At 42.4% G+C, this 23,636-nt stretch overlaps 1 long non-coding RNA gene across 1 annotated transcript in view; it reads right to left on the reverse strand.

Annotated features, from left to right (window-relative positions):
- Positions 1–9,194: 9,194 nt before the first annotated feature.
- The window catches only part of LOC134608014 (uncharacterized), a 113,784-nt gene continuing 99,342 nt past the window's right edge, over positions 9,195–23,636 (reverse strand). The window contains exon 3 of the long non-coding RNA XR_010090707.1: positions 9,195–9,406. This is a non-coding gene — a long non-coding RNA (uncharacterized LOC134608014). The remainder of the gene's footprint in view (positions 9,407–23,636) is intronic.

Below are 23,636 nucleotides of genomic sequence, written 5' to 3' on the forward strand. Positions count from 1 at the left end.
TTGTGCTTATATATTTTAGGTCTTTGTGGCATATCAAGCAAAGAGAGTACAAGTATTATATTCTGCTGTACCTCAAATAAGTGTGTGTCTTCTCACAAGTGTGGTTTTACCAATATTGTTATCCCATATTTAGATTTCAATGTTGGATATCTCTGGGATATTTTGGCACTTTGTTTGCACTGACACTTTACTGTATAATTGTTTGTGCACCTACATTATTGTTTTTTTTGCACCCTATTATTTTGTATTTCTGTCTAATATATACCTCTGGTGGGGGCATGGCTATAGGAAGCCAGGGACCCTCATTCAGTGTTAAACTGCTTGATAATGGTTTAACACTGAATGGAGGGATCATGCCAGTGGACTCCTTGCACTATAACTAATTCCATTTTGCCTTTACATAGGTACCCTATCAGATTCATCAACTCTAAGGACAGCTATCATGGACTAATCTGTGTTCCCCTGCATATTTTCTTTATTGATATCCTTGGACTCAACTGCTACGTGTTGGATGTTTTGGGCTGCCATATCACAAATGATATATCATCTGTAAATATTCATTAAAGCTTGTTGACTCTTATATAAGGGAAATCAAACACTACCTAAAACGTTTTCATTTTAGAATGATCAATTTCTGTTTTGTGACAAAGAACTGATGAAATTCACATTTTTGAAACTTAATGCTTAGAATGTACCTCAAGTCAACCTTTTGAAATAGAATCAAAGGTTAACTCAACAGACTGTATTTTTTATGACTTCATTTGCAAAATGTTGCTGTTTAGAGCCCTACATTAAGGCAGACAACCAACTGTAAAAATATAAAAAGCAAGATGCAGGTTTTATGGAGCCATACTGTGACATTCCAACAGAGGTACTCTGATTTTGCAGAATGCTTACTTGTGAATTTGCGCATTAACATAATATACAGAACATTGTAATACTTTAACAGAATAAATTCCCTGAATACAGAAATACCTTGCATATGCTGTGGATGACTAATTTGTGCCTCTATAATTATCATCTACATTAGTTTTCATCTTGCTAAGGCTGCTTTTTCTTCTGTCTATCTCTGGTCTCCACACTAACATAAATACATATTACATGAATAGTCAGTCTATAAAGACATCTACATTCTCATCTACAAAGCTTCTATTGGAAAAAAACACTTTACTGACCTTTAATCATTGCCTTTCAAGTGGTCAAGTCTGACCTTTGGTAGGTCATTTTATATTGCTTTGTGTCATGCACCAAAATTAGATTGTGATACTGATCACTAGCCTTGTCCACAGTGAGAAAATTCAGCTTGACTGAATCATTTTTATCCAAGATAAAAAAAAATTCTAGATGCCCGAAATTCGGCCAATTGGCAGTTTGGCTTGACAGAATTTCTGTAACATAGAACTGATTCTGAATTTGAGTCAGTGGAACCAAAAGTGTTTGAGTCAATCACTGATAGGAGTATTTTCCTGTTATTTGGTTCACAGATCAAGTGAGAAAAACTGTAAATAATATAATCTATATATCTATATTGAAATTAAATTTTTTAAATATAAAATATGTAAATATGTGGGACGGGGCCTGAACAGCAAGTAGAGACGGAACATCAAGCCTGAGATTCGTGCAAACAGCTGACTTTAAGCCTTTTTTGATGTTTATTTGCTGAGCTGCCTGGGCTTACCTTATAAATTCGTGCTCTCAGGAGTGTAGTGTAGGGGCATTGTGGAGCTTCTCCCAGCTGTTTTTGTAGTTGGGCAGTTTTGTGGCCTATGTGGTGATGTTGGCAAGGCGGCTCATCTCTCCGCCCATAGTTTGCTTAAGCTGTAGTCTGAAACTTCTGCTACCCCCCAGATATCCAGACACAAAAGGTATTATCTAGACTTCATTCCCCCATCTTTGCACCAGTGGGGGTTATCCCAATCCCCGCTCGATTGGATCACTATACTCCTCACAAAGTCGCTCACAGCCTGAAGAGGCTGAGTTTTCCAATATGGCTGCCACAACCAAGCCTCAACCCGGCAAGCTAATTTCTTAAAGCCTTTGACCGTGTCTGTGCTCATTTCTGGGCAAAGCTAAATCAGAGAAATCTTCATCAAGAAGGTGCAGAAGCTTGCTTCCAGCAGCTGCACTCAACCCATTGCCACTTACCTGGGCCAGGAGCCAACGGGGAGTTGATCCTTGTGCATGGCCCATACCCTGGGAGGATCCCCGGGAAAGCACCAAGAGCAACTGGATACATTGGCCTGGGGTTGGTGGAGAAGGCTGGGACCTGCTGGGACTTTGTTTCTTCTTGTCAGCAACCTACCCCGTGCATGGGTAGGCTGATCTTACTCTCATGCTCCTTTTATTTCTGTTAGATAATGGTTTTCTCCCTGTATTTATCCAGCTGAGCCTCCTGACATTGTGGGACTATCACCCCTTTCTTATTAAGGTTGTTGTGGTCTATCTCCAAACAATTAGCAATATTTTCTTGCATACGCAGAGTTGTAGTTACACATATTTTATGTTAAGTGTTTCTTATTATTTAAACACCCAGTGGTGATTTTCTTTACAAGGTTATAGCTACACAAATGTTGTCTTTTCTCTTTAGCTATACATCCAGTCGATAAGATATAATAAGTATATTCTTCCTATGATAATTCATGTTAATACTGTTTTGCAATTAGTTAATCAACAAACATTTTATCTTACAAAATAAGATGTCCCTTTCTGCCAGTCTCACCTATGTCATGTTGTATATCTCATTATGCTGACGTGTGCTCGTATCGTTTTCTGTGTTTGATGCTGTCATAGCAATAAAAAAATGATTTACAAAAAAGAATTATGTAAATATAGATTTTTTTTTTACTGCTCCTCATTTTCCCTCTTTTCACCACTTCTCACTTAATCTGTGAATGAATAACATAAACATTTAATGAATGTTCCCTAACCATCAATCATCTTTTTTTCCCACCATTAATCATCTTTTTCTTGGCACAACTGGCAGAATTTAGAATCACAAACTGAAGCGGACATGCTCGGGCATTGTGCTTTTTCGTTGTTTTTTGACTCGGGTTTATTTTGGCTCATAATGCAAAAGCTGGTCTTCACAGATCCTTCTGTGTGGTAACACTGTGTTCTGTTAATATTTACATATATATATATATATATATATATATATGTATAACACCAAACCTTGCAGAATAATAAGAGATCAGTGATAGAACAAACAGTAGATTTAGAGTATATCAGCCTATTATTTGCCATTTGCATTCTATGGAGGCTTATATATCCAACCTTTCCGTAATGATTCTGATTATCCTTGTTTTTAAAACTCCTTATTTTTGTTGTGCATATAGTAACAAACCAACTTGCAGCGAGACAACAATACGACAGCAAGCATAGTAAAACAGACGTGACATGTGAGATAACTGCACATTTTTACGAATTTTATAGGGGTCAAGGTAACTTAGCAATAGTATATAGTGTAAAGGCACAGACTATTGCGTATTAGGTGCAACATAACATATGTGAAGAACTGACAATACTCATGCCTAAAATAAAAACATGAATGATTAATACTAATTAACTCAAAAAAGACATCTACTATGTGTTGCATTTCTAGAAATGTGACAGGCTATGTTTATGTGCCTAAAACACTTAAGCCAAGGTACAACTGGATATGAGCCATTACGGAAAAGAAACAAAAGCCTGAATGCTCATCTCTGAAATAATACTACAGATGCGAAAAGATCTCGCAGTCCCAATGAACCCACTCCACAGGATAGCCAAGCTAGATATGCCAGCTGCATTTCCTGTCTCCCTGTCAGTGGGCAAGATAGGCTTTGCTGGGTATCCTGCTGCCAAAAGTAACATGACCTGCAGTGCCTAAGCTCCGCGTAACTTCGACCCCAGGCCTTGATGGGAGCCAGTGCCCTCTGTCCCTGGATCCCTATTTTTGAATGGCAAGATTGTGGGCCCTCAGGTTCTGGATTTCCCTCTGGGCAGATAGACGGCAGTTTAGAGGTGTCTCTGATTTGGCCCCTGCCCAGGGGAGGCACAGATATCTGAAGCTGTATTGCTGTGCAGCAGGAGGGGTAAGTGCACTAGATCGGCAGGCGACTTTGCGCCAGAATTTCTGCCTCATAGTTGGCAGTTCTGGTCCTTTGGGCCATCTCATCATTCCAGCATGGCAGCCATCTTGCTCGCACCACGCAGCTTCCAATGTGTCAGGGGATTCAGATCCATGGTACACTCCTCACGATTAGTTCTCTGCAGATTCTAAGATAGGACACCAGTGGGGACCGGGATAACCACCACAAGTCCAAAGAGGGAGGGGGGGGGAGAAAGGGCCCAACTTGACACAGGAATCGCCTAGGGCAGAGGATCGGCCGCTTCACCCTTCCCAAGCATGTCTGTAGGCCACCGAGATTAGTGGCCTGGACACCGAATTCCGATGCAAGGACAGGTAGGTCAGGTTACAGGCTGTATCTTTCTCCACATTTAGAGCAAGGTTGCTGGCAAAAATCCCTGGTTTTATGTTGGTTAATGTGCAAAATAGGGATTTTCCCTGGAGAGCCTCATGCGCCTGTCTAGGCCAGCAGTCAGGCCCCACCTCCAATTCTGATTATCTTGAATCAAAGCCTGCATCCGTTGGATGTGGAAAATAGCCCAAGCTGCTCTAATTCTCCAACCTCACACATAGTTGCCAAAATTTGGAAAACATCCATTGACACTTTGCGCAAGTTACAAGAATGTAAACCATGCCAATCAATGCTTTTCACAGTTCCATCTTGCTCTACCCCAAAACACTCATGTATTGTTGTGGGAGCTGAACAAATTTCTTCCATGCGCCATTTGTTTATTCGTTGATTAGCAAGTCGCTTCCTGCCCTTTGTATTATACGGTATGTAATTTTAAAAAGCCGAACTCTTCATCCGAATGCACGAATGGCTCATTCTTTCGGTGCGCCTTCTTTCTTTCTGCTTACGCACTCCTATCACATCTGATGGGAGTAAGTCGAACTAATGAATGCACACTGAATGAATGAGCCATTGATTCATTCGGATTACTTGTTCGGCCTTTTGAATTACAGACAACTTGACACAGGAATCGCCTAGGGCAGAGGATCGGCCGCTTCACCCTTCCCAAGCATGTCTGTAGGCCACCGAGATTAGTGGCCTGGACACCGAATTCCGATGCAAGGACAGGTAGGTCAGGTTACAGGCTGTATCTTTCTCCACATTTAGAGCAAGGTTGCTGGCAAAAATCCCTGGTTTTATGTTGGTTAATGTGCAAAATAGGGATTTTCCCTGGAGAGCCTCATGCGCCTGTCTAGGCCAGCAGTCAGGCCCCACCTCCAATTCTGATTATCTTGAATCAAAGCCTGCATCCGTTGGATGTGGAAAATAGCCCAAGCTGCTCTAATTCTCCAACCTCACACATAGTTGCCAAAATTTGGAAAACATCCATTGACACTTTGCGCAAGTTACAAGAATGTAAACCATGCCAATCAATGCTTTTCACAGTTCCATCTTGCTCTACCCCAAAACACTCATGTATTGTTGTGGGAGCTGAACAAATTTCTTCCATGCGCCATTTGTTTATTCGTTGATTCGCAAGTCGCTTCCTGCCCTTTGTATTATACGGTATGTAATTTTAAAAAGCCGAACTCTTCATCCGAATGCACGAATGGCTCATTCTTTCGGTGCGCCTTCTTTCTTTCTGCTTACGCACTCCTATCACATCTGATGGGAGTAAGTCGAACTAATGAATGCACACTGAATGAATGAGCCATTGATTCATTCGGATTACTTGTTCGGCCTTTTGAATTACAGACAGACAGTGTACAGTCTGTTACTGTATGCATTACAAAATTCCAAATTAGTCACCTGATTTCATGAATGGCTCTAATGTTCTGTGGTCATTCGTTAGTTCTGCTCACTTTCATATATTTATTATTACAGGTATGATGGGAGTGAGCCAACTGTTCACGCATGAACGAATGAGCGTTCTGTGCATTCAGGTGGAGTGTTCGGTCTCTGTCAGTACATTTATTTAGCATAGGGACATAGGATGGGACAGTGAGCCGAATTAACGATTTGACTGTCCAAAACAAAAATAATGTTCGAATTATGTCTGAAAACAAATGAGTTAAAGGCTGAAATTTGGTTATGAATAGACACATTTTTTTTTTGTCTAAATACATTTGGACAAAACAAGAATATCTCCAAAGTGCCCAAGTCTACAGGGAGTGCAGAATTATTAGGCAAGTTGTATTTTTGAGGATTAATTTTATTATTGAACAACAACCATGTTCTCAATGAACCCAAAAAACTCATTAATATCAAAGCTGAATATTTTTGGAAGTAGTTTTTAGGTTGTTTTTAGTTTGAGCTATTTTAGGGGGATATCTGTGTGTGCAGGTGACTATTACTGTGCATAATTATTAGGCAACTTAACAAAAACAAATATATACCCATTTCAATTATTTATTTTTACCAGTGAAACCAATATAACATCTCAACATTCACAAATATACATTTCTGACATTCAAAAACAAAACAAAAACAAATCAGTGACCAATATAGCCACCTTTCTTTGCAAGGACACTCAAAAGCCTGCCATCCATGGATTCTGTCAGTGTTTTGATCTGTTCACCATCAACATTGCGTGCAGAAGCAACCACAGCCTCCCAGACACTGTTCAGAGAAGTGTACTGTTTTCCCTCCTTGTAAATTTCACATTTGATGATGGACCACAGGTTCTCAATGGGGTTCAGATCAGGTGAACAAGGAGGCTATGTCATTAGATTTTCTTCTTTTATACCCTTTCTTGCCAGCCACGCTGTGGAGTACTTGGACGCGTGTGATGGAGCATTGTCCTGCATGAAAATCATGTTTTTCTTGAAGGATGCAGACTTCTTCCTGTACCACTGCTTGAAGAAGGTGTCTTCCAGAAACTGGCAGTAGGACTGGGAGTTGAGCTTGACTCCATCCTCAACCCGAAAAGGCCCCACAAGCTCATCTTTGATTATACCAGCCCAAACCAGTACTCCACCTCCACCTTGCTGGCGTCTGAGTTGGACTGGAGCTCTCTGCCCTTTACCAATCCAGCCACGGGCCCATCCATCTGGCCCATCAAGACTCACTCTCATTTCATCAGTCCATAAAACCTTAGAAAAATCAGTCTTGAGATATTTCTTGGCCCAGTCTTGACGTTTCAGCTTGTGTGTCTTGTTCAGTGGTGGTCGTCTTTCAGCCTTTCTTACCTTGGCCATGTCTCTGAGTATTGCACACCTTGTGCTTTTGGGCACTCCAGTGATGTTGCAGCTCTGAAATATGGCCAAACTGGTGGCAAGTGGCATCTTGGCAGCTGCACGCTTGACTTTTCTCAGTTCATGGGCAGTTATTTTGCACCTTGGTTATTCCACACGCTTCTTGCGACCCTGTTGACTATTTTGAATGAAACGCTTGATTGTTCGATGATCACGCTTCAGAAGCTTTGCAATTTTAAGAGTGCTGCATCCCTCTGCAAGATATCTCACTATTTTTGACTTTTCTGAGCCTGTCAAGTCCTTCTTTTGACCCATTTTGCCAAAGGAAAGGAAGTTGCCTAATAATTATGCACACCTGATATAGGGTGTTGATGTCATTAGACCACACCCCTTCTCATTACAGAGATGCACATCACCTAATATGCTTAATTGGTAGTAGGCTTTCAAGCCTATACAGCTTGGAGTAAGACAACATGCATAAAGAGGATGATGTGGTCAAAATACTCATTTGCCTAATAATTCTGCACTCCCTGTAGTAGTTTCTCTTCTGAAAAGAAAAAAGCAAAATAGAAGTTCCAGTGGTATTGTATTTGATTAGTAAAGTGATGCTCCATAATTGGCCATAAGGCCCTTATGGCTTGGAAATTAATCCTGAACAACACATTGTATATCGAAAAGGAAATGCAGGGAAGCAGCACCTTCAGGAATGTTGGCGCTGCTTCCCTGCATTTCCTTTTCTATCCACACCATTTCCAGAAAGAAGAGACTCTGGGTTGGGAAGTTCAAGCTGCCAACACGTATAAGAAACAAGTACAAGACATTCTAATTTTTATTATTTTTCGAACACATTGTATATTCCTTCAAACTGTCCTTCATTGTACAAATACCCATTGTTCTTGCTTGAAGCATAATAACCACTTTAGTAGAGTAATCCGAAATACAACAAGTCTCTCAATAGGGAAGTTGCAAGGTGTTTGGGGTGCCAAGCCCTATGAGCCTAATGAAAATAATAAACAAAAAATGTGGTTGAAAAGAGAGAGAATTTGTTTAATTTCTTCACCATGATATTATGTTGCTGTGATTCTTAAGGTTTTTGTTTTATATCTGAAAGCAAGGATCCACAATATGTTGTGTGTGAGACTGGGCCATATTCACAATGATGTCCAGAGATTTTGTTTACTGCAGAGGCATCTCCAATGCTTACTCAACCTCTAGTGTGGTAATGTAATGGAAGCTTCTCCATCTTTGAATGACTGCCTTATAGAACTGCCATGTCTCTCCCATGTCAACTAATGCCAATTAAAGAGAGACAATATAGCTTGTGGAGTAGCCTGGAGGCCAGTCTCCTTCCTATATGTAACCTCTGTTAAGACTAAAAGCTAACTCAGTGGATACTAGATGTAACCGCATTGTATACTAGGTGTAACAGCAATGACTTCATGTTGATTTCTAAATGTGTGGTTGGACTTATTTAATATATTGAGTGTCTATTTTGTGTGTTTCCCTTTCTTTCCCATTACTGCCTTATTGTTTTGTTTTTTTATAGCTGGGCATTCGTCCAGGAGAGGTCTTCCAGACAAGTTTAAACTGGCTGCTCTGACGCTCATATTCTTACAAAGAGTATCACTGTTGTTCACCATTACTTTGTAAAAACAGACCTATATTGAACTTTCCTGAGATGTATAATACAATGAACATCTAAACATGTTAATGTTTTATATTCATTAATAAACAGAGACATATTCTTTTGATAAAGTATTATTCTTACCATCATTGTTCTGAAAGTGTCATTGCTCTCATTGTTTTTCACCCAGTTACCTGTCCAGGCTTCTTTTAGTGCAACCAGTGCAGTTTGGAGGAAATAAATGTAGGGAACACATTAAATCCTAGGAAATCTTTTTAATTGTATTCATTAATTTATTGACGTATTGTTTACTGATCAATGAAAACCATCAAATTAATGACAAAACCTAATGATATATGTGAGATCAGACTGAATATTGTGATTCCTAAGTCCAGCAGCCTCTGATCCAGTTAGACAGCAGCAGGCACCATGCAAGAGGTGAGGAGGGACTTGTAATAGGCAGGGTGGCATCCTCAAGCGGGCATGTGTCTGTAGGCAGGTGCCCAGTCTTTCTCCGGGGAATTCCAGCCCTGGATGTATGTTGGTAGATAAGTAAACCAGTTAATCAGCCTGCATCTTACAACAATATAACATTTTCTTAATTAATCATGTTTTTGGGGGGTACTTAAAGTTTGATTTGACAAGTTTGAATCGATTGATCCATTTTACATACTTTTCACTTCAATTATTTTTTTTAAACAGTTGATATTTTTTATTATGGCATTTTAGACCAAAATAAGTTGCAAATATTTCCCAATTTAAACGTTTTGACTTAAAGTTTGCAGTTTGTTTTTCTAAACCGCACAATTCACTCTCTATGAAATAATTCCCTTGTTCATTAAGATTCTGGAAACATTTTGCAAGATTGCTATTGTTTTTTTTTTTCTTTCTGGTAGCTATTATCACAATAATATGACTGGATGTTGCTTACTGCATTCTATGTTTTTGTATTATATGAGTACAACATGAACGTGATTTGAATGAAAGAAAATAAAATGATTGCAAGCCCCGATTCTTTTTTTAAATTCCCCAAACATTCTATTTAGTTATTTCCAGCCTATCATTATGTTGCAGCATTAAAAGACAATTGGTCATGTAAAAAAGTCATTTGAGATGTGCTCTAATACAACACACTGAAATTTATACAAGTGCGAAGCAGTTATCGAGTATGAGGCAGCTGTTCAGATAATAGAAACAGACATGTATAGCAACGTGATGAGCACATAATGATCTAAAAGGACAGAAACACTTCATTTACAATAAGGTCTAGTTCTCTTCATTGTATTGATACAATTGTCCTTGCTGTGCTATGTTATTAATGTCTATATGAATGTTTATTTTCTTTCCATGGAGTGTACTGTTCAGATGTTCACCGAAGAGTGTTGCGCACTTTAAGTAAGAAACAGCATCACAATTTTGCAAATCCTAATCAGCATTAAAGACGCGTTTTCTGTATGCTTCTAAAAATGTCCTGCTTTGCATTGCGTTTTATTTTTTTTCATCTTGCTTTCTTTCATTTTAGCAAGCCAAATTCATTGTTAGTGGCTGAAGATAATACTTCCAGCTACTGATTGGAGCAATACTATCGGCGAAGTATAAATGCATACAGGAGTGAACACTAGGTGTGAAGTGGTGTTCGGAATGGAGACATAAAATGTCATTCACTATTTAAACAAGTAGTAGAGTGTTGCACACCAGTATCAGTAGCACCAGAGTTCTATGGTAGAGGTCTGCTAACCTCCAAATATTATCCATAAGTGAAGGCCCAAAGGCTGCACAGTGTAGGGTGAACCAGATAATTTTATTCTGGAATACAGGACAAAACAAGGACGCAATGTTTTGGCTGTGAGACCTTAAAGGAATACTATAGCGTTAGGAATACAAATATATATTCCTAACGCTATAGAGCCCTAGACACCTAAACAGTGACTAGGGCCCCTTCTGCGGCGAATAAATGGTTAATTAACCATGTATTTGCTTACCTTAATCCAGCGCCGGGCTCCTTCGGCATTGGTGACCTCTCCTCCTCCATCAACGTCAGCTCCGGAGTGGAACCAAATGTGCATGCGCGGCCAGATGCGTGCGCGCGCATTCAAATCCACCCCTAGGAAAGCATTACCCAATGCTTTCCGATGGGGATCTTTTTTGACCCTGGAGGTCCGTGCTGTGGGTTGTGTTCTCAAATGGCCACTCACATTTTCACTGAAGTTGAAGTGCCTTTAGTATAAATTCCTTCCAAGGATTCAAGCTTCACTCTGTATTCAAATCACCATGGATTTCAGTGAATATGTGAGTGGCCATTTGAGAACACAACACTTGTGGTTTATTCATATACACAGTTATACGCTATGTTTTCCTGTTTGTTATTGGCTTAGCAGATCATCCCCTATTTTTGCATATATTTTGTGGAAAACAGGAGAAAGTCTTTGGGTGTACCTTTGGAAGCTTCACCTTGTACAGGGAAGTTTCTGTCTGCTAATATCTTATTTTGCACTAATTGCATTTTTTGGTTTGTGTACACACATATTGTGTTTTTCCTGCATATTTGATTAGTTGCATGGGGAAATATTTGATTTGGAAGTGAATTTTATAAAATAGTTCTTCTCATACTCATCATTTCAGTTCCTCTGTCTTTTAGTTTGACATTCACTTTGAATTCACCTTGAATTTTACCACATGACAGGGGGCTTCATATTTGCATAAATGGAAGGCTGGGTCTGAAGTTATGTGAGGGGCTTGATTTCCCTTCTTAAGGACGCCAGACCGCTCCCTATTATCGTTCATTCTGGCGATTTGTATGCCGGGACTTCCGGTCACTGCAAATCGCCATTTTACTTACCTTCTACACGGGGGAACACTTACCTGGTCCTCCCCTACCTGTAGCTGTATTTTTGAAGGGAGCCATAGTCTTGGTGGTCCACATCCGGGTCAATGCGGTAAAGAAGCCAACCTCAGGAGAAGTTCCCGCGTTCTCACAAACTATTTGATTCAAGCCGCCCAAACACATGAACAGCAATGAGACTCTGCAACTCATATACGATTAAACATAGGAACGTCTGCATTTCAAACTATCCTTCTCGATTCGGTCAAAATCAGCTGCACTACCTCACTAACACTAGTACTTTAGGTACTAATTAGCAGACATGAACTGGACATAATACACAAACCACTCAATTCTCATGTCTGCCAAGGATGTATCAATCGGTTAAAGTAGATGCTCGCTAAATAGGTTTTAATTGATATAATATTTAAATGTTTTATGGCTATCATGGTGGTACGGAGTGATAGGATTTTTAAGTATGTATGTATTCCTGCTTTGTTATATGTACTTAGGTCACGTTTTTAAGTTTTATCGGTGTAGGGATAATTTGCATAATTCAGTTGTTAGTGCTTCTGGTTGTCATTACGTTGGAGTATTCTGTTACGTTGGAGTATTCTGTATCCTGTCAATTCAAAACCGGTATGTTGGGGGTCATACTGCATGTTTAAGACTGACCTCTACGAGCCAATTTTGATGTTGTACGGCTATACTTGCTGTTGCCTGATATTTAAGTAATAATTAATTCAGGTCAAACAAGCGCTTCTCCGTTAATTATGTTCACGCTTTATCAGTATCCTGCATTGCGCTTATTTTTTTTCTTAGGTGACTCAATTGGGTTTTTCAGGTTAATTGCCAATTGTCTTTTTTTTTTTCAATCCATAGGTGAGGTTATCTTCCTCCTAATTTAAGTTACATGAGAGCATTGGTCTTTCAGTTATTGTGGTCAGTATTGCTATTACATGAGTCTATATTTTAAGTTGTGGAGAGAGGCACTAATGGTAGTGGTGTTGTGGAGAGAGGCACTAATGGTAGTGGTGTTGTGGAGAGAGGCACTGAGGCTAGTGGTGTTGTGGAGACAGGCTCAGGCACTGAGGCTAGTGGTGTTGTGGAGACAGGCTCAGGCACTGAGGCTAGTGGTGTTGTGGAGACAGGCTCAGGCACTGAGGCTAGTGGTGTTATGGAGACAGGCTCAGGTACTGAGGGTAGTGGTGTTGTGGAGACAGGCTTGGAGACTATGGTGAGGCCTAATAGAAAGCAGTTGTTGTTGGGGAATTCCATCATAAGAGGTGTGGAGATGGACAATGGTGGTCTTGTGAGGTGTCTTCCCAGAGCTACTGCTCACAGAGACAGGAGACGTATCTGTAATATTGATAAGCGAGCAAACCAGGAAGGAGAATTGGATGTACTTGTCCATCTAGGGACAAATGACTTGGCTTGCAATGAGGTTTCAGAGGTTAAGAAAGTTTTTAGTGTTTTTGCCAATGATATACGGCAGGTTGCTTCCACACTGTCATTCTCTGAAGTTCTGCCTGTGCATAACACTCAGAACGACAGGCGGATGTGTATTAGGGACTTCAACTTGTGGCTTGGTGAATGGTGTCGGGAGCAAGGATTTGGCTTTATTTTTCACGGTAGCTCTGTTTGGAATTGAAATAAACTGTAGAAAAAAGATGGTTTGCATCTTTCTCAAAATGGAACAAATGTTCTCAGTGAGCAGTCCAGAGGTTTTGCTAGGATGTATTTAAACTAGGAGGATGGAAGGGGGGGGCAAAAGGGTGATAAAACATCAATCCAATTGTCCCCCTAAACAAGGACAGAAGGTGCCTGTAGCAAGTGTGTTAAAAAATTATAAGCTTAGAGTCATGTCTACAAATGCTCGCAGTTTAGGGGATAAGATCCATGAACTTGTGGCAATAATGGCAACTGATAGTGTAGATTTAGTCGCTGTTACTGAGACATGGTATAATGAGAAAAATGACTGGGACATAGCAATACCAGGGTACTCTTTATATAGAAAAGACAGGGAAGGCAAGAAAGGGGAAGGGGTGGCCCTGTATGTGAAGGATAGCATAAAATCTAGATTTTGTATCAGGTATTACTGTAGGTGAAAGTTTAGGATCCAGTGATCATCATTCAGTGTGGTTTAATATAAGAACAGTGACTGAGTCACACCACACAAAAACAAAAGTTTTAGACTTTAGAAAAACAGACTTTTCTAAAATTAGAATATGTGTAAAGGAGTCATTATCAGACTGGAGCAATTTAAATGGAGTCCAAGAGAAATGGGATTATTTCAAAGTTGCACTACTGAAGGCAACAGAAAATTGCATTAGGCTCGTCAGTAAAAGCAAAAAATTCAAGAAACCACTGTGGTACTCTGCAGATGTGGCCAAAATAGTAAAAAACTAAAAGTTAGCATTTACTAATTATAAAAAAACACAGAGTGAGGAAGACAGAATGATCTATAAGATTAGGCAGAAAGAGGCTAAGCAGGTTATAAGAGCTTCCAAATCACACACAGAAGAGAAAATAGCACAGTCAGTAAAAAAGGGTGCCAAAACTTTTTTTAGATACAAAAATAAGAAAAGTAAAACAAGGATTAGTTAGATTAAAAACAAAAGAAAGAAGGTATGTAGAAGAGGATAAAGGTCTAGCTGACTGCCTCAATGAATATTTTTGTTCGGCATTTACAGATGAAAATGAAGGAACAAAACCTCAGTTAAGAAAAAGGATAAATTAGTCATTTATTACACGTGAGTTTACAGAGGAAGAGGTTCTATTTCAACTGTCAAAAGTAAAGACAAATAAGTAAATGGGACCTGATGGAATACACCCAAAGCTATTAAAAGAGCTTAGTGGTGTACTAGCAAAACCATTAACATATTTATTTAACCAATCATTATCATTAGTAGTCCCAGAAGATTGGAAGTTAGCGAATGTTGTGCCCATTCACAAGAAAGGTAATAGGGAGGAGTCGGGCAACTATAGGCCAGTAAGCCTGATGTAGAATTATTAAAAATCTTTATTGAACTTGTATTGAATTATTGTACTAACTCCATTTTTAACCTCACACTGTGACAGACCCTCCATTTTGTCCTCATTACCTGACAGATTCTCCATTTTAAACTACATTACATGACAGAATTTCCCAGCAATATTTAATACAATGAACAGAGGCTGTATTTTCTATAAAGACATGACTAACCCAGGAATTGCTGAATCTCCTGTAATTTGCAACATAGTATAATTTGAAGGCCGTGAGAACACTGTACTAATGAAATGTTCTATTCATAAGAGAACCTTGCACCTGACCACAAGACTGACATCACTAACTGTGTAAAATGATGCTCAAGCCCCCCTTTCCACCGAGTAAACCTCATGCTGGGAAAGATGGTGCTTGAGCCTTCTGTCCACACCCGTGTCCAGAACAATACCACCTCTCGGTGGGTGGACACTTAGCTAACCACTTAGTTTTTGAGCCAATTAATCATATTGATGGGTAGTCACTGACACAAACACTTAACAATTAATCCAATTAACAATGTTTATTTACTGATATCTCAATAATCAATGATGATGCAAAGTTCCCCTTAAAAGGGCCTGCGAGCCCGCTCTTGCTACACTTGCCAATAAATTTCCTCGAAGTTATTTTAACCTGAACTCCGTGTGTCAGTCTGAATTACTTCAGCGTATATACGCAATTCAATCTTTTCTAATTTGGACAGGAACAGATAGACATTTAAACATCTTTGTTTATTTATAAATTACACTATAACAATTTGGCGCCCAACGTGGGGCATCGGGCTATGGCCTCTGGCCGGTAAGCCGTCCTAAGGAAGACGCTGTTGGACGGAGGAATCCAGGGGGAAGGAAGGGGAGACTGATCACCTCCAATTACACGGTAGAGACTTCTGCAGAGCCACCGGTATGTTCCGGCCCCTTTGATTGACCCGTCCACGTGTCTGTGACTGCTTCCCGGGAGGACATCAAAGACAGGTAATATCTTGCCCGGTGTCTTGTTACTCACTTGTTTACCTGCATTTAGTCTATCTGTTGCCTGGGTGTGTTTGAATCAGTTTAAGTGCCTGGGTAGAGTGTTTGTCTGTTTACCCCTTTTTGGGATAAAAGGGGGGTGGACCCACGGGGGTTTTGCCTGGGGTCCTCTGTTTGTCTGTTTGCCTGTTTACCCCTTTTTGGGATAAAGGGGGGGTGGACCCGGGGGATTTGCCTGGAGTCCTGTTGCCTGTTTACTCCTTTTAGGAGCCACGTGGCTGTGGCTGTAGGGAAAAAGGGGGGTGGACCTGTGGAAGTTTTCCTGGGGGTCTTCTTTGCCTGTTTACCTCTTTTAGGAGCCTCGTGGCTGTGGCTGTATGGAAAAAGGGGGGTGTTGGATCTGTGGAGATTGTGTAGACTCATAGTTTCCTGGGGATCCTTCTGGTGTCACTTTGATAGCCTAGCTAGCCTCATTGTGCACATAGCTCTGCTTGCAGAGAGGTGGTACCCTCCAGCTTCGAGCGCTGAGCTGGAGTCATTCCAATTGTTATTTGTGGTGCGTGGATTCGGGCAGGCATTGCTGTCTTCATCACCACGGGGTAGTGGGACTTATGAGTGGGTTCATAGGGGCACTACGAGGGTGAGGATAGAGGTGGCCACTCTTAGTGGACTGCTGTAACGAGGGAGGCTTACGGATCTCGGACCGGTGTCAGTTGTTTTCCGTGGCCGCTGGTAGTGAGACTTACGAAAGTCGTTCTCCGAGCGGGGACACTACGAGGTTGAGGGAGGTGACTTTGGTCACACGAGTAAAGGAAAGGGATTACTGTTGATTTTATTTGAACTGTGATGCATGCACTGTATTTCAATTGTATTGTTGTGTTTTTTTTGTTTAATTAGGAGTCATTCAAACTCCTGTGTCTGTCTCTAAAATTTCACCTTACTTTGTACCTTTTCTACACTTTCTGTATTATTACTCTATCCACTCCTATTTCTCTTGATAGATAAGTGATTGGTCACACACTTCTCCCCCCGCTCCAATCCGTGTCTACCATCTCGGGTAGGCGGATTCAGTGACTAGTCTACGTTTTGGGAAGACGCACTTGAGGGGGACCCACCCTTCTTGAGTGGCAGTCGAGCATTGTAGCGGTTCTGTTTCATTTTTCTTTCCCTATATCTGGGACGCCTGTATAGGGGGAGGGTACTATGGGACAGGAATTGAGTAAGCCCAGTAAGGGCTGGCTCGCATGTGATTTAGTTGAAGACAGAGAGGGTGAGGAGATGGTTAAAGGTGTTGAAAAGATTGCTAAAGTGTGTAAAATTGCTGTGCCTTCATGTGGTAGATTGCAGCCAGAAAGCTGGCGTAGATTACTGACAGAGAAGAAAGGCAAGCTTACAGATAACGATCTATTGAAGACTGCTGAAGCGTGGTACAGAGTAGCAAAGGCTATTCAGCAGGAAGGTTGGGTTGAGGAAGAAATTAATCACAAAGGTGTGAAATTGTTTGTGTATCATAATAATTGTGTTGCTGGGGTATTCCCTCAGCCAGCGCCCCAAAATGGCGCCCAAGGGATGTCTATCCCCAAGGTTCAGTCAGCAATAGGTGATAGCCAGCTGACTATGTTCCCCACTCCCAATCCTCCCAGCACCCATCCCGTCACCTCCCCTGTTTGCCCGGTCCTGAATTCTGATGGATCTTTCTTTTCCCCTTCACCATCCCTAACATTCCCATCATCCTCATCCATCCCTGAACTACCTTCTGTGTCTAATCCAAACATTTCATCTGCCATCCCTTCCCTACACTCTCTCTCCGTTGATAATCCTACCCTCCCATCTGCATCCGCCCAACTAACTAACCCCTCCTCCCTTGCTACCGCCAATCCTACTGCACCCGCTCCGGCTCCTCCTTCTACACCCACCTCTACTAATCCCTCTTCGTCCTCTCCCTTACTCACTCCTCCCACGACCCAAGTTCCCACCTCCTTCCCTAATCCTTACCTTACTGTCCCGCCCTCCCCAGGTTCCGCCCCAATCCCCACCCAGATGGCTTGGCCATACCCCTTCCCATACCCCATGTCCCTGCCCTATCCAAATTATCCATACCCCCTTCCCCAAGCCACTCCCCAGGTCCCGGTCATGCCCAGTCCGGCACAATCTGCCCCGGAAGTGCCCACATCCAACATGGCCGCCACTTCTTCCCTTAACCCTAACGCAGCTTCCTTTCACGCCTCCAATATGGCGGCCCCCAGTCCTCCGGCGCCTCTGATGCCGGTACTTCCCGATGATTATTCACCCCAAGCTCACAACTCACTAGCCACCCCAGCATCTGGGAATCCCTCATTTCCCCCGGTTCTATCACCTCAGGTGGTTCCCTTACGTAGAAGGGCCCAGATCATAGATGAGGATGAGGATGACGGGGTATCCCAGGACTCATTGGAGGCTGCGGGGGCCTCGGCCCACCGTTCCATCGATGATCCTTTTGGACATAAAGGTCGGGGAGAACGGGCCCCTCCCAAATATGTTGCTTTTAATCCCACTCAAGCTAGTGCTTTAATGAAATCACTCCCTGACCCAGAAAAGCAGCCTATGCCTTTTTACCGAGGGATAGTCCAGATTCAAAAGACTTATTCCGCAGCATGGCGTGATTTACTGAGCATTTGTGCTATTAAAGCCGGGGATGCATATTGGCCCAGCATGGCCCGCCACCTCAGTACAGATTTACTTGTAAGTGATGTTGATTATCCCTCCGGAGTAACTTTTTGCAACCAACTGAGAGAATGGGCTAAGGACAAACTTGCAGATCAGGCTGCTGGCCTTACTGATATTATACCAGATAAAGGAGAATCAGTGGAAAGGTTTCATGCAAGACTGTACCAAATGTTTACAGATTTGGGTTTTGATCTTACTGACAAGATTCATTCACAAATGCTGTCAGGTGCGTTTGTCCAAGGTGTTAAGGACTCCATACGCAAGGGAATCATTGCTGCACGCCCTGAATATAAGGTTGTTCCTCTGGATACTTTACTCTTAGTTGCTAGAGGTCTGGAATCTGCCCAGACCCCCAGAAGGCCCAGTTCTGCTCCTCTCATGGTGTCCCGCACCACCCCTGTTCCCAAAGGCACCAGACCAGAGGATGGATATTGCTTTAATTGCAAGGCTAAAGGACATTTTAAAAATGATTGCCCAGAACCTAAAAGAGAGCCCATAAAGATGTCCAAGCCTGCCCCAGGCCCCAAGGCCGCAACAACGGTCCCAATAGTTGAGGAACCTGATGATTAGGAAATTGGCAAGCCTGTGTCATTAACCCCTGTCATGGCAGTGTCTACAGGGGATAAGGGGGGGCCACTTGCCACAGTGACTTTACCCATTGAGGGTCAACCTACCACATTTCTTGTTGACACAGGTGCAGCCCGAAGTGTTCTACGAGAACAAGACCTGCCAGACCCATCTTTTCTGTCAAATATTGATGTCTCTTGTGTTGGAGTGGATGGCCAGCCAAGACACAGTCCTTTAACAACTCCATTACGAGTTGGCAACTACCCTAGCCTGCTTGCTCGTTTTGTGGTATCCTCCACATGCCCAATTAACCTGTTAGGCCCTGATGTCCTCTCACGCCTGCAGGCATCTATCACCTTCACTCCAGATGGACAGGTAGAAATGTCTACACCTCTATCTGAATCAGACACCTCAGCCTTGTGCTCCCTGCCTCTGATGCTGCATTTAGAAGAACCCCGTGGGGAAGCAGCGGAACAGAGGTCCAACTTTCCAGATGTGTTAAAAACAAAGGTGCCTGCTAAATTATGGTCCTCAGGCCCAGAGGACATAGGTCACCTAAACGTCCCACCTGTGGTGGTAAAGCTCATTCCAGGAGCAAAGTTACCAAGAAAACCACAATATCCTTTAAAACCAGCTCAAGCTGCAGCTATTTCAATTCAAATCAAGGCACTCTTGGAGAAGGGTGCTCTTGTGAAATGTAAATCAGAGTGTAACACCCCATTATTTCCTGTGAAGAAGAAAACTCTAAAAGGTGAGCCAGAGAAGTACAGAATGGTTCAGGATCTCCGTGCTGTCAATGAAGCAACTATCCTGGACACCCCTCTTGTACCAAACCCTCACACTCTGCTCTCTGGAGTCCCACCATCTGCAAAATACTTCACAGTCATTGATCTGGCTAATGCCTTCTTCAGTGTCCCACTGGATCCAACCTGTCAATACCTGTTTGCTTTCACCCATGAGATGCAACAGTATACCTGGACTGTCATGCCCCAAGGGGCACAAAACTCTCCAAGCCAATTTGCAAGAGCCATGTGCTCCATCCTTGACCCATGGCAAGCAGACCACCCAGAAGTTGTTTTGCTTCAGTATGTGGATGATTTACTGCTCTGTGGAGATGATATACCCACAACTGAAGCATCACTTCTCAAGCTGCAATTCTGCCAACCTTCAGTAATTTTCCTTGGTCATTGCCTATCTCAAGGTACCAGACATCTCACTCGGGACCGAGTCAGAGCAGTACTGGATATTCCACCTCCAAGGACTTCAAAATCTCTTCATGCCTTCTTAGGCCTCATTTCCTACTGCAGAGCATGGATCCCAGAAGCCTCTCTGCTTATGCAACCTCTCTATGATGCACTCAAGTCAGACCCATTCTGCCTGACCAATGAAGCTCTGGATAATTTCCGCACTCTAAAACGTGCCATTGCATCTGCTCCTGCTTTGGGCCTACCAGACTATACCAAACCCTTCAAATTGTTTGTCTCTGAAAGACAAGGCCATGCTACAGGAGTCCTTACCCAAACAAATGACTTAAGAGGCCGCCAGAGGCCTATTGGATATTTCTCCTGCCAGCTGGATATTGTGGCCAGGGGGCCCCTTCCTGCCTTAGGGCTGTTTTTGCTGCAAGAGAACTGATTGAAAGAACCGCAGACCTGGTCCTCGGCCACCCTCTGGTTGTTCTGGCCCCTCATGACATTTCTGCCATTATCAACCAAGTCCAGCTCAAGCATGTGTCACCTGCCAGACACCTGCGTCTACAGTGTCATCTTCTTCTCCCTGACAACATTTCCATACAAAGATGTCAAGTTCTTAATCCATCCACTCTTCTTCCACTCCCTGAGGGGGGTATCTACTATGGGTTTATCATAGATGAAACCTACATCTACCTTCTCTGTGGGTGCATCAAGAGAATGCATCCTGATTTAACATTTTATGAAGAAAAGACACCTCTCTGTGAAGGCCCTGACTATGCTTTCTGTACCATGTGGTACAAGCCAAACATCACTCCTGAGCCTTGCTAAGAAGACGAGCTTTATCACTGGATGGAGGTGAAGCTCACTGCTAAAGATTTCTACTGTGACTCTGAAGGCAATAGCATGGTCCTGATCCAACTACCCCCAGAACTCAATTACCTGTACCGCCATTGGGATACTGCTATTCCACATATCCCTGTCACCAAGTTGAAAACAATGATCTTGGGCCCATGGCAAAATTATGGGCCACCATGGATGAATCACAGCTACAGGAAAATGGCATTGCCAAATACCCAACAACTGATCTTCTTGAAGCGTGGCCACGCCATTTCCTGGAAAAAGAATTTCAAGATCTGGTCATAGTGAATGATTATGACCCAGAAACACCTCATGACTGTTTTGAACAGATGAAAATGGAGACAATACACTTACCAACTGTGCATGAGAATCCATTACCAAATCCTGATTTTACCCTGTTTGTGGACAGTTCAAGGTATGCTGATGAAGAAGGAAAATACCATACAGGATACGCCGTAACCACAACAGATGAAGTTATCAAGTCATCTTTACCACCAGCAATGTCTGCACAAGAAGCTGAATTGCAAGCCCTGACCTCAGCATGCAAAATTTCCGAAGGAAAACGTGCCAACATCTATACAGATTCAAGATATGCTCTGGGTGTGGCACATGACTTCAGCCTCATTTGGAAGACAAGAGGATTTCTTACCACTGCCGGTACACCAGTCAAACACAGCTCTGCAATCAAGGAACTAATGGATGCCCTCCTACTCCCTGAAGAAGTGGCCGTTTTGAAAGTCAAGGCACATGGGAAGTTGGATACAGATGAAGCAAAGGGCAACCATTTGGCTGATCAGGCTGCTAAGCAAGCAGCCAGAGAATTGCAGGAAGTGGATGAAGAAGTGTCCGGACAAGAAGAAGAAGTTCCTATTTTTACCTTGCAAACCCTTCCTACTGACCTGAGAATTTTGCGGGAACAGCAAGCTGCAATTACCCCCGAAGAAATCCAGAAATGGAAGAAGAAAGGAGCTATCCTAAAGGACGGAATATACTACAACAACTTTAAATTCTGCCTTCCTAAAAATGTATATCCAGCAGTTGTCCAATGGGCACATGGACCTGCACATTTGTCAAAAGACCTAATGGCCGCCCTCATACAAAAGTATTATGAAGCACCTGGAATCACAACATTGATCAACAGCTTCTGTAGGGCCTGTGTCATTTGTGCAAAATGCAATCCAGGAAAGCCAACCAAGGTGCCCCTGAAACACCTGGCTAAACCCATGTACCCATTCCAGAGAATTCAAATTGACCACATACAAATGCCCAAGAGTGGGCCTCATGAATATGCACTAGTAATAGTGGACATGTTCTCAGGCTGGCCAGAAGCCTACCCAGTGGCCAATATTACTGCCAAGACAACAGCAAAACGTCTACTTGCAGATATTGTATGTAGATTTGGACTTCCAGAAGTCATTGAAAGTGACCAGGGACCAGCCTTTACAGCAACAGTGACTAAAGAAATTTGGACTGCTCTGGGGGTGACCCTAGCCTTTCACACCCCTTACCACCCACAAAGTAGTGGTAAAGTGGAGCGCATGAACGGCACTTAAAAGCCAGAATGTTAAAAATGTCACAAGAAACAAAGATGCCCTGGCCAGAAAGCCTGTCAATAGCCTTATTCAGTGTTAGGCACACACCTAGAGGGAAGCACTCACTATCCCCATATGAGATTCTATTTGGGACTGCACCCAGACTAGGTTGTTATTATCCGCAACAGTTGCAGCTTCAATCTGATGTTTTAGTAGACTATGTAACTGAACTTGCAAGTGCCTTAAACAAAATACATGCCCAAGTTTTCTCTTCAATTCCAGATCCCGATTTGGATACAGGTACCCACAACCTGCTTCCCGGAGATTGGGTTCTGGTCAAGAAATTTGTGCGGAAAAATACCCTGGAACCAAGATTTGACGGTCCATTCCAAGTTCTCCTGATCACCGCAACCTCCGTCAAATTGGCCGGCAGGCCACATTGGATCCACGCTTCCCACTGCAAGAAGACTCCTGCCCCAGAGGAAGCAGATACCGCACAACCATGTACCTCTGGTACATTATCTCCTTAATTAGTCTAATTAAGGCCCAGCAAGTAGCCATCACCAAAGATGTTAGTGGGTACACCTTCTGGTATAATTCATCATGTACCCATGTGGCTACTTATACCTTTGATTACTGTGATATCGTAGAATGCCCATTCCCTACATCACAGATTCAGAATATCTATAGAGATATCCCTCATGCAAAAGACCCATATGTTTGTGTAGTTGACAAACAATGGGGGCACAATTGTGACCATTGGGGGGCGGCGGGATGGAATGCCGGGCCTGCCTGGGGTTACAAACCAAAAAGTGCCTTATCTAAAGTAGATGATCATGGTAGATCCCTTCTCCAAAGAATGACTCTGAGAAAGCCTGGAGGAGGTACACCAATGAAATTAATTCTAAACATTGAGCATCCAAGCCCAACAGATGCAGACCAGTATGTAATGGGAATGTATTGGAAAAAAGGTTCCTATAACAAGTTAGGGCATTTCTACCTTAAAGATATGTGTAACTCTTCGGAGTGGCAAGGGGCCACCCATATGGTCTCAAATCCATTAAAACCACACATCCAGTCCTTTAAGGAC

Source organism: Pelobates fuscus, chromosome 4 (genome assembly GCF_036172605.1).
Source record: "Pelobates fuscus isolate aPelFus1 chromosome 4, aPelFus1.pri, whole genome shotgun sequence".
Taxonomy (NCBI): domain Eukaryota; kingdom Metazoa; phylum Chordata; class Amphibia; order Anura; family Pelobatidae; genus Pelobates; species Pelobates fuscus.